The 12,552-nt window shown below is 41.0% G+C and overlaps 1 protein-coding gene across 7 annotated transcripts in view; it reads right to left on the reverse strand.

Moving 5' to 3' along the window:
• Chd9 (chromodomain helicase DNA binding protein 9) overlaps nucleotides 1-12,552 on the reverse strand; it is a 246,276-nt gene that overhangs the window by 189,094 nt on the left and 44,630 nt on the right. The window contains exon 1 of one of the 7 annotated variants that reach the window (XM_087206536.1): nucleotides 1,772-1,988. The exons of the other annotated variants lie outside the window; for them this stretch is intronic. The gene's annotated coding sequence lies outside the window, so the exon portion shown is untranslated. Of the gene's footprint in view, nucleotides 1-1,771; nucleotides 1,989-12,552 lie in introns of those variants that run through there. 7 annotated transcript variants of the gene reach the window in all.

Consider the following 12,552-nt stretch of genomic DNA (forward strand, 5'->3'; position numbering starts at 1 on the left):
ACAAAAGGCTTAACTGTATGATTCTATTTACTGTATATGAAACGTCCAGAATAAGGAAATCTATACAGACTGAAAGTAGATTAGTGGTTGCTTAGGGCCAAATTGGGAGTAATGGGGTGAAGAAGGACAGTGACATCTAGTAGGCACAGAGCTTTTTTGGGGCATGATGAAATTGTTTTAAAATTAAATGGTGGTTACATGACTCTGAATATACTAAAAACCACTGAAATGTGAAACTCTGTGGTAAATAAATATCATCTCAATAAATCTGTTTTTAAAAAATGATGTCCAGACAGTAACTTTCAACTTTGCTACAGTATTATATACATTAAATCCATATATGTCCATGCAGACACAGGCTAAGACAAAAGGGTGTATTTTAATTATATTTACAAAACTAGCTAAATTTGGGCCGGGGATTTAGCTCAGTGGTTTCGGCGCCTGACTCGCAAGTGCAAGGTCCCAAGTTCGATCCCCGGTACCAAAAAAAAAAAAAAAAAAACCAAAAAACTAGCTAAGTAGCATATACTCTCTTTCAATCTGAAAATTGTTGTGGTAGCCCTGTTATTTATCGTATTGAGCTTACTGGTTTGGTGATTTTTGCTATAATTCACTTTTTTTTTTTTTTTGCAGTGGTGGGGATCAAACCCAAGGCCTATAATAAGTGAGAGATGCTCTACCACTGAACTATATTCCTAGCCCTCAATGTATTGAAATATCTGTGTCATATATATGTGCTAGGTAAGGCGTCACGTTGGCTACAAAGAAGGGATTATTATTGTCATACAAATAATAGTAAAGTAGAAATAATAAATATATTATAAATATGGAAAAAATGTCTGTAAAAATAATCTTTTTTTTTGGTACCAGGGATCAAACCTGGGACCTTGCACTTGCGAGGCAGGCACCAGAACCACTGAGCTAAATCCCCAGCCCTGTAAAAATAGTCTTACTCATCTTTATTGGTACTCCCCCACAGGTTGAGCCACTAAAGAAAATCTCCTTGCATATACCAACAATAAGTACTTACAAATGTTAAAGTATGCTTTTTAAATGTTTTGTACATTTTATGTAGATTCATAACTTGAATGTTTTATGCCCCATTATATTACAGAATATAACAGGATTTCAAGCTCTGTGGTAATGAAAAGTAGCTCAGATATCTTTTCACTCTAGGAAAAGAATCTGCATAGAACTATCATTAATTCACCAGTGAGTAAAAAACTAGCTTCACATTACCCCCTGGGAGTTGTGAAATTTCCTTAACTCGGTGAAGAACAAGGGTCCTTTTTAGAACAGGAGTGAAGGATATCACTAGAAAGCCCTTTAGACTTCTTTTCCCGCTCTTGTTCAAGCAAACAAAAATGAGGAAGGGCTACATCGGCTTTTAGCTATAGCTAAAGCTCCTCAAAGATCATTTAACAGCGCGCTCAACACTGCTTTCAAATCTGGAGGCTGCTAATAACAACATCCAAAAGGTATGTGCAGCCAGAGAGCCTTTCTTCAGACTCTTACTCCTAGGCCCATTTAATCAGGGACAGATCTTACAGCCTCCAAGTTTTATCTAGTTTATCCTCTGCTTTTAGCAGGAATATACTTCAAAGCATGACCCTACGTGACAGTTCAAATCTCACACTATGAGCTTTTATAAACAGCTTCTTGTCCTAATCTTACACAGTCCTCAGGAAAAAGAAGTTTTGCCATTTACCTCAATAAAACATTCCTGGTCATCTTATTCCCTCTCTTTGTGTACAGGGGACCCTTGACTTACAAGTTCATTTCATTTCCGAGGGCTGGTTGTAACTCAAGCTGGTCAATTGCCTTCAGGGTTTCTCTCTTGTATAATTTTAGGCCACATTTTCTTCCAGGCAGATGTCAGTGTCCTTAGAGAGATATTGGCCCAAGATTTCTCGATGAACCCCACACAGGAAAGGATGCTGTATGTTCCTTCCAGAATTCTTTAAGGATTAAATCTGTATCTGAGACATCTGGAAGCACAAGTACCGGGCATTCAGGTGGTAACTCAAGACTTTGGTTGGAAGTTAAAACTAAAATTCCAGTCCTAACCCAAGCTGTTCTTATGTAATGCAAGGGTCCACTGTGTCTGATTCTCTTGGGGTAAGAGAACCACTCCTGGTATCGCTTCTCGGCCTTTTGGCTAAGATCAAGTGTGAGAACCACTCCTGGAGAAGGTATATCTATATCAAGTCGGGAGGAATCAAATATGTGAAATGTGGCTGCTATTTAAAAAGTGAATTCATTCAACGAGTATTTAAAGAATTATCTGCTGACATGTGAGTTGCTTGGAATATAACAACAAACAAGGCAGATACACTACTTGGCCTTGTGGCAAATTATTTTCTGAAGAAAATAAATACCAACTCATTATTTTATTAATTTTGGTAACAATCTTCATTTACAGGTACTATAATTGGTGTGCTTAAAAAAGCATGTATGATTTATACCACTTGGCCTAAGATCTGATGGAAACTGTTAACGTATTTTTTAATCAACCGCTTTGCTTTATAGGCATCATAGGCATCTTGTTTCCAGAAGAAAGCCCATCTCGGTTCAATTTAAACTCATGTTATCTCATTTAAACTTCAAATCGAGAGAGAATATAGCACCTGGGGTCTCTGACTTGCTTTTCCCATTATTTTTGTTTGTTTGTTTATTTGGGGGTTTTTTAATGATTATAATTTGGTCACCATTTTTCCATGGTCTCATTGGCTAGGTTTCATACCCCTGCTTAGGGCTTGGGAAAAGTTTCCAACACTCATATATTTCTGTTCATAATAAAACAAATCTGGGCTGATAGTGTATCTCCATGGCATGGACAGCACTTGCCTGGCATGGACTAGGCCCTGGGTTTGATCCCCAACATGACAAAAATAAAACAACTAAATAAATCTTTCTCTTTAACAATTACCATAGTCTTGTTTTGCAGTTTTTTAATTACAGTTTTTGGAAAGGGCTTTATTAAGAAGGGCTCTCTCCCAGCACTCAGGGGGCTGAGGGAGAAGGATTGTAAGTTTGAGGTCTGCCTGGGCTAAAGTGAGTTCAAGGTCAGTCTGCTCTGTCTCAAAAGAGTGAGAGTAGGGGTAGAAAATAAAGGAAAGAAGAAAAAAGGTGATGTTTTGAAGCACTCTTATCAAGACATCATTATCATCTATAATGTAAAAGCACTTGGAGACTATTGGAATTCTTAAACTTTTGGTTGAGTATACATATTAATTATAGTTTCTTTCTTTACACTGAATTTCCTGGTCTTACAGAGGATGAATAATCACATGCCGACAATGAAAACTACTCCAGGTTGTATGACTGAAAACAAATTTAAATTTAAGAGCAATGGGATCTTAAGAGGATTCTGATGAAAATAAATCCATATTGCCTTTTTCTCTGGTTGCCCTTTAGAGGTTAAGCAGTAGTGGCTTTGCCCAATTGAAGCAAAAGTCATGTATAAAAACAAGGAAGGGCTTTTATGTTGGGGGGGGGAGTACTGGGATCAAACTGAGGGTCTGTGCACCAAGCTGCAGCTCTAGCTCTTTTTTATATCTTTTATTTTTGAGACATGATTTCCCTAACTAGGTGAGGCTTCAAGTTGCAATTCTCCTGTCTCAGCCTCCCAGCGTATTGAGATGACAGGCATGCACCACCATGCCAAGCACAGAAACGTCCAGGTACAGTGAAATCTAATCCAGGTACAGTGGTGCACCTCTATAATTTCAGCTAAAACTGAGTCACAAGATCAAGGCCAACCTTGGGAACTTACGACATATCTCAAATTTTCAGAATAAATAAATAAATAAGGGTGGGAATGTAGCTCAGTGTGAAGGCCTTGAATTCAATCCCCAGTTCCACCAAAAAGAAAGGAAGAAAGAGAAAGAAAGAAAGAAAGAGGGAGGGAGGGAAGGAAGGAAGGAAGGAAAGGGAGAGAGAGAAAGAAAAAGAAAGAAAGGGGGGAGAAAGAAAGAAAGAAAGAAAGAAAGAAAGAAAGAAAGAAAGAAAGAAAGAAAGAAAGAAAGAAAAAGAAAGACAGGCACCCACAGGATAGGGGTTTAGTTCAGTGGCATAGGACCTCCTGGCATGCACAAGGCCTTGAGTTTGATCCCTAGCAACACAAAGAAAAAGCAAAAAGAGAAAAAGAAAGGAAACAACAAATATGAAATACATAGAAATATTTAGGACTCCTAAAGCAATATTTGATTTCTCTAACATTTTTGAGAAATAGTTCACCTTCCAGAAAGTTTGGTTGGGTAAAGACCTCAAAAATAGTATGTCAGAGCTGGGCATGGTGGTGCACATCTGTTAATCCCAGAATTCTGGGAGGTTGAGGCAAGAGGATTGCAAGTTCAAACCCAGTCTGGGCAACTGAGCAAGATCTTGTCTCAAAATAAAATCCAAACAGGGGTGGAGATGTAGCTCGGTGCAAAGACCCTGGATTCAATCTCCACTAACCCCCCCGCACCCAACATACACACACACACACACACGAAGTATGTCAGGAAAATAAAACAAAGCATGTCAGGCACTAGAGAGGTGTAGCTCAGTAGTAGAGCACAGGACCAGTTTGAGGCCCTGGGTTTGGTCCATTCCCCTCCATTTCTCCACAAAAGTATGTCAGACAACTGAATGTCTGGGGCCAGTCTGCTGCACTAATAGCCTATATTCAAGTGATAATTAGCAACAAGATAAAACACTAAAGAATTGGGCCAAATCCTCTGAATATCAAATAAATAATTGAATTTTTTTCTCTTTTCTTTCTTGATTTCAGTGTCATGTAAGAGTGCCTAACTTTTTTCTCATAGCCAGCAATTCTGGGATTAATGAGTCCTCTTTGTCTGGCACATATGAGCTTGGTTCCTGGAGGATACTTCTCTTCCTGTTTCCTTTGCTGAGTGTGGACTCCTCGAAAAGACCCAGTTGAGTGAATGATTTGCGTAAGTGATGGAAAGGGTCGGGCTTGCCCTTGCTCACTGTCTACTCCTCTTTCTAGGTAGCTGAAAACAACCGGAATCTTTTCTATTCCTCAGCACATCCCCTTCCTCCTTGACTCGAGTCTGCTCGCTCTGCCTCATCCCTGGCTACAGGAGCAGGAGCAACTCCTCCTCATCCTCCATCTGCTCCTGCAAAAGTGGTTCCTCAGATCAGCAGCCTTCTTTGACCCCAGTCTGTTTCTTTCTTAGCACTTGTCACAGTCCTGTTAGGATGTTATGATTTGACTCCATCCTCTAGGAAGCATGCATCTTGAAGCACAAAAAGGTTCAGTCTTGTTCCTAGTGCTATTTCCAGCACCTAGAACACAGGTGCATAAGAAATGTATCTTTTACACTGAATGAATGGTTCACCTCACATATCTGGCAGAAAATACCTCTACCATCTAAGGTTATCCACCTGGCTCCTTTTGTTTTTTGAGACAGGCCCTTGCTGTGTAGTTCAGGCTGGCCTTGAACTCACTATGCAAGCCAGGGTAACCTAGAACTCAAGGTGATCTTCCTGCCTCAGCCTCTTGAGTACTGGGATCACAGGCATGCGCTACCACACCCAGCAAGAACCGTGAGCTAAATAAACCTCTAGTCTTTATCAATTATCCAGTTTAGCCAAGTATGGTGGTGCAAGCAAGCCTGTATTCCTAGCACTCTGGCAGGTTGAGGCAGGAGGCTCACAAGTTTGAGCCCAGTCCAGGCAACTTAGCCACTTAGCAAAACCCTGTCCCAAAATAAATAATAATAAAAAGGGCTGGTTATGTAGCTCAGTGGTAGAGTTCTCGCCTAACATGTGTGAGGCCCAGGGCTCAAGCCCCAGCACTGAGAAATGAAACAAAGCAAAACAAAACAAATAAAGAAACTAGGCTGATGATGGGAGTCAAGTGAAACCCATTTTCCTCCTTCAACTAGAAGCCAAGTGATGTTAGCGAAATACAGAGGATGCAGGATGAAAGGGAAAGATCTGGATTGTAGTCCAGGCTCTCCCACTGACCAGCTGAATGAATGATCAGAAGTTTTTCTTGCCTGTGAAATGAGAGACATAACACTTATGCTCCCTGCCTCGCATTGCTGTTGTTTATTATAAATAATGTGTACATTCTTTAAAGACACTAGTGTACAAATGAAAATCACTAGTCTTCTGCCTTGTAGGGAACATTTTTTAAAAATCCAGTAATTAGAAATATCGACTTAGGATATACTATGTGGCCAACAAAGTATTAACTTTTTTTAAAAAGTGGTTCAAAATCAATACTTGCTTTGTGACCCACTCTTGGCATACCCACTCCTAGGGAAACTGCACCCATTAAACTAGAACAGTAGGTAGATCAACATTCACAGGAAAAGCAATTTCCTTTGCAGCAGGAGAAACTCAGTCTGGCCAAGAACAGGAATAACATTTAAAAATCCATTCATTCATTCCCCAAAGTCTATTTCTAACCCCAGATCTAAAGTTCTTTCATTTCCACTGAAGAAATCCAGGCCAAGGAAGGGGCTATTGAAATTCAGAGACCCTCTTAGCAGTTAAGAGTAGGGTCACAAACTGGAACAATTTTAGTAGGTAAGAGGATCTGGAAAGTTGAAAGAAGTCTTGCAAGTGATCTTGGGACAGTTTAAGACAAGAGACCTCCAACAGCCTGACTTACAGCTATACACAACCTTAAAGGGGGCTGAGAATGTGCTGGAACAGCTGTGGGCTGGAATCCTATGTGGCCAAGGTCAGGGCAAATCTGTACTCACACCTAGCAGTAATTTCCTTATTAGTAGGACAGTGACAAAAATATCTTTTTCGCTGCCTGCCCCACAAGCGCAAGGACCCGAGTTCGATCCCCGGTACCAAAAAAAAAATCCTTTCACATGGTCAATAACCTATACATATATAAATAGTTATCATGTCTTAAGGTATCAACAAGTTATAGACTATTACAGGCTTTATTTTGGGGGGATTTTGAGACAAGGTCTCGCAATGTAGTTCAGGCTGGCCTTGAACTCACTATGTGGCCTAGCCTGGCCTCAAACTTGAGGTGATCCTCCTGCCTCAGCCTCCCAAGTGCTAGAATTACAGGCATGCACCACCATGCCTGAAACTTTTTTTGGGGGGGGTACCAGGGATCAAACTCAGGACCTTGCACTTTCAAGGCAGGCGGCAGCACCACTGAGCCAAATCCCTGGCTCAAACTTTTTTTTTTTTTAAATAGTTGAATGATGTTCAGATTTGTCAAGGGGCAGAACATGTAGATGTTGCAGATCACCGTGAAATGTTGATATATTTTATCAAATCATGGACCATGTACAGTTTTTGTTGTGTTTTGGGGGTTTTTGTTTTTTGGGTTGTGTGTGTGTGTGTGTGTGTGTGTGTGTGTGTGTGTGTGTGTGTGTCGTGACAGGATCTTGCTGTTTCCCAGATTGGCCTCAAACTCCTGGACCTCCTGCCTCAGCCTCCCAAGTAGCTGGGTCAGTAGACCCATGCCTCTGCACCCAGCTAGGAAACTATCTTTGGTAGCAAATACAACTGCATTGTCTATAAGCAATATAATTCCAGAAATAACATATCTGTTCACTGAAAGAGGAAAAATTCTCCAAAATAACCTATTGAACTAGGTAATGCATCAGAATCTTCCCATACTTTTTACTTTTTTTCCCTCCCTGTGCGTGTTAAGGAGACATTCTACCACTGAGCCACTCCCCCACCAAGCCCTTCCTATAACATTTGATAGCCGCTTGTTCATTTGATTTATGACTGAGGTTGGAGCTGGTGGCAATTGTAACCAGACAAGCAACATTAGACAAATGGAGAAAAGCTAGCAATACCTTACGCTTGAGGTGATCAACTAATTCAACGATTTTCAAACTTTTCTGTAAGCGGGGAAGCTCTCCAAAAGACTTTATTTTTAAATTTGTTGGCAGAAGTCCAAGATGTATAATAGAAAAGCAGAAGCCCCCAAAAGAAAACAGAACAAAGGCTGAGCTGTCCTTCTGCAAGCCCTGGGACCCCCACCCCCTCCCCAGTCCTTGCAAGTACCCTGAAGGCGTCTGGGCTTGAGGGGGGCCACATTTGGAAAATCCTCTCATCCAGCTCCCTCATTCTGCAGGTGAGGAAAGTAAAGCTCGAGGGGCTGAGGGATTTTTCCCAGTTTTCCATTCTCTCCCACTAATCCATTGTAATTCAGATGTTGCTAGTTTCTCCACAATAACTTATTGGTTAAACAGATGCAGCGGAATCTTGGAAAGGGGATCAATTCGGTAGAGATCAACTCCCTAAAAACTGAACTTTCCAAATTAGCAACCTGTCAAGTAGATCAATGTCTGTCTTTTGCCTTTCTCCTTTCCTCTCCCTCTCTCTCTCTCTCTTGTGTTTTGTTGTTGTTGTTGCTGTTGTTGTTGTTGTTGTTGTTGTTTTATAACAGGGTCTTACTCTATATCTAGGACATCCTTAAACTCACTAAGTTGCCTGGTTGGCCTTAAACTTGCGATACCCCTGCCTCAGCCTCCCAGATGCTAGATATAAACCACTCCTTTGGTTTATATCTAGATGTTCCCCCAAAGCCTCAATGCCTCATAGGTGGGGCTTCTGAGAGATGATTAGATCATAGTGGCCTAATACTCATCAGGGAATGAGTTCACTGATAAGTTTATAGCTAAATGTGATACTGGGAGCTGAAGTCTGGTCAGAGGAGGTGGCTCACTGGGTGAGTGACCTGAAAGGCCCTCCTCCTCCTTTGATCTCTAACTCTGCTTCCCTGTCATGGCATGAGCTCTTTCTCCTCTGCCACACCCCTCTGCCATGCTGCCCTGGCTTGGAACCAGCTGACCATGGACTGAAATCTCTAAAAACCATGAGCTAAATAAACCTTTTCTCCTTAGAGTTGTGAGGGTTAGGTATTGGATCTCAGCAACAATGAAGTAACAAAGATACCCAGCATCCTTTCTTATCATGGTCCACACTGTGCCAACATTATCTGTTGTCAGATATTCACCCATACAGTGTATTTAATTATCCTGAATTAATTGCATTTTAAATTCAGAATATATTGTCTCAAATTTTTGATTTCTAGCTCCTCAGAAATTCTAGCAATAATAAACTATCATGCTCAATGGAAAACACCCCAAGAAATGAGTAGAAGCAGGCACTCTCCAGTTTGTCACAATCTTCACCAGTGCTTGCTGCTTTATACCTGCTGTATCCACCACTGGCCACTCCCTTTCAGCATGTGGGTTTGTGACAATGATCTAAAGCGTATAGCTATGGAAGCATTTTGCAGAACTGAGCTTGTAGGAACAAAGGTAAATCTAGGATACAGATAGAACTATCTAATTTCAAAGATGAGATAAAGGCCATCAAAGGTACGCTGCTTTCTTGTATTGACTGAGAAGGAAACAGTTTAGGTTTTCTGACTATTTTCTGGGCTGCTAGATTAACTATGCATAGTAGGACTTAAATTTTCTTTCCTTTTTGTCCCCATTATTTCACTAACAGCAGCACAACTCCAAGCACTCCCAGCCCGAGCAGATGAATCATTAAACCACCCAGCAGCCTGTCTCTTGTACCCTAAAACTTCTCAGCTCCCGAGTTAGGAGGAACTGGCCGATAGCCCCAGGATCATCCTCAGGACTGGACAGTGTGGGCCTCATTTGACAATTAAGGGTCATTCTTTTTACTTTCTTTTTTTGGCGCTGAGGACCAAACCTAGGCCCTCATACATACTAGGCTAGTGATTAAGCTATACCCCAGCAACAGTAGATACATGTATATATTTTTATCTTAGCATTTTAACCTAAAACTAGGTATTGTTAATAGAACTTTAGGGAACAAGATTAACTGGTGAAAGTGGGGCATGGTGGTGCATACCTGTAATCCTAGCACTCTGGGAGGCTGAGCCACTAGGATCGCAAGTTTGACCGCAGACTGGGCAACTTAGCAACTTAGTGAGACCCTGTCTCAAAATAAAAAATAAAAAGGGCTGGGGCTGGGGACGTAGCTCAGTGGTACCATACCTGTTCGGCAAGCACAAGGTCCTGAGTTCGATCCCCAGTACCAGAAAAAAAATAAATAAAATTTTAAAAATAAAAATAAAAAGGGCTGGGGACAATAGCTCAATGTGAAGGCCCTGGGTTCAATCCCCAGTACCACCAAAAAACAAACCAAAAAGATTAGTTGGTAAAAAGATTATTTTTGTGATTAAAAAATCCTTACTCTCAAATTATAATGCAAAGGAGGTGTATTACTTTACCTGAAGGGGTCACCTCCACATATTTAGGACTTAGTTCAAATGCTACTTTCTCAATAAAGCCTTCTCTGTCACTGTAACTTAAACCTGGGGACATTTTCCTTTTATTCCACAGTTCCTACTGTATTCCCTTCTCTGTTTTTCCCTGGATTACTTAGTACATATGATACACTGTTTTACTAATTTTGCTTTTTTTGTTCACTGTCTTTCTCCCTTCTGGAACACAAGTTCCATGGGATAAAGATTTCTGCTTGTTCACACTACCTTTCTTAGTGCTGTGGCAGTACTTGGCCCACAGCAGGTACTCAGTAAAGCATCATTAAATAATAAATCAATGTGTCATGCCCAAGCCCTAGCACCTAGGTGACAATCATTTCAATACTTAACAAAGTCTTGGAGGGTGATGGTGCCTACATATTTTAAGGACAGAAGGAAGCACAAAAGTTGTGATGTCTTTTCTTTATATGAATAGATGCATTTTCTTTCCAAGGTTGGACAGTGAGTGTATGGTGAAATCAACGCTAGGACACTGTGACTGACTTCTTCCTTTAGGGTTTTCTCCTACTCCAAGACTATTGGTTTAACAGATGAGACAGAACCTTGGCCAAGGGGTCAACTTGGTAGGGGTCAACTCCCTAAAAAGATTTCTTTTCTCAAATGTACTTTCTCCCTTCTTCTTTTTAAAACTCTAGAATAGGGCCAGGAATGTAGCTCAGTGGCACCACGACTGCCTGGCAAGCTCAAGGTCCTGAGTTTGATCCCCGGTATCAGAAAAAATATAAATAAATAAAAAAATAAATAAACAAACTCTAGAATAAATGTAAGGTAGCCTATCTAGAAAGCTGGATGCTGAATAAGAGGACTGTTTTGCCCCTAAAATGCTTCACTTTCTCTCCAACAATATACATACATGTTTTTAAAAGTTGCACTCTAAGTACCATTTATGGATGATGTGGTGTGTATGTGCGTGTGTGTGCATGGGTGTGAGAGTGCGCTTGTGGCAGTTATATCTTTAGATTATGAACCTTCTTCCTTTCCTCTGAGCTGACAATGACAGGGTTCAGCTTGAGTCTGAAACGTGTGCTAGTAAATACACATAATGGGCAGGCATGGTGGTGCAGCTTGTAATCCCAGCACTGGAGAGGCTGAGGCAGGAGGATCGCTGCACGTTCAAAGCCAGCCTGAACTGCATAGTGAGACCCTGTCTCACAAAAAGAAAGAAAAAGTCTAATTTGAATTAGAAACAAGATGCTGCTGGTTACTTATCTCCACAGCAGTGCCTTCCAGGTGCCCTTTGGGAAACAGCTGTTTATTTTTTGTTGGTATTTAGGCCTTTTTACTATGCTTCTTTGAGTTCTCCTAACTGATTCATTTCCCAAATATAAGAAAGTTCTGGTTGAAGTGCACTCACCTGGCACCAAGATTGACACACAGACTGACTGAAGGAGCCCAGAACAGTAGAGATCAATGGTGGTGATATGTGTACCATGTGTGTCCTGAACTCACTGACTAACGTACTGAGCAGAGCTGATACAAAGAAGGATGGAGAAGGCAGTGAGATCATTTCAGAAAAGCTATCACTGTTGTGACCAGCGAGGTGTCACCAGGGAAAATGTAAGACCCAAGCAGGTAAAGTAGGTTAGAAACCCCCAGATCACAGGATAGAATAGAAACAAGGAGTGACTCTTCTTTGAAGCACCTGAACTAATGGAACTTCCTGGACTTGTGGTTTGTGGGTTTTTCTTTTTTGCATTTGGTACTGGGGATGGAACCCCAGGCTTCACACATGCTAAGCAGGTGCTCTACTGCTGAGCTACACCCCCGGCCCTTCCGGACAGTCTTATAATAGAACCTCAGTCTCAGTCTCTATTAAAAACTGCAAACACAAGCTGGGCATGGTGGTTCATGCCTGTAATCTTCACACTTGGGAGGCTGAGGCAGGAGGGCTACACTGCAAGTTCAAGACCAGCAATGAATGATAGCAAGACCTATCTCAAAACACTAAAATAAATAAAGAAAAATTTTTCTCAATTGCACACTGATTTATGGAATAGCATTCATACAAGGAGATTCATTACAGTAGTGTTACCATTGGCTAAAGTTTGGAAACAACCCAAGTGACTACCATAGGGAAATGGTTAGCCAAATTATGGACTACAATGAAATCATTTTAAAATAAGAACATTTGCTGTATGTGATGGAATAGGTCTGTAATGCCAGTGTTCTGGGAGGCTGAGGCAGGAGAATCACAAGTTCAAGTACAGCCTGGGCTTAGTGACTTAGTGAGACCCTGTCTCAAAAGATAAGAAAGGCACTAAGGATGCAGCTCAGTGTGA

This window comes from Heterocephalus glaber, unplaced genomic scaffold (assembly GCF_053883595.1).
Source record: "Heterocephalus glaber isolate CG9 unplaced genomic scaffold, H.glaber_assembly_v1.0 deba00000071, whole genome shotgun sequence".
Classification (NCBI taxonomy): domain Eukaryota; kingdom Metazoa; phylum Chordata; class Mammalia; order Rodentia; family Bathyergidae; genus Heterocephalus; species Heterocephalus glaber.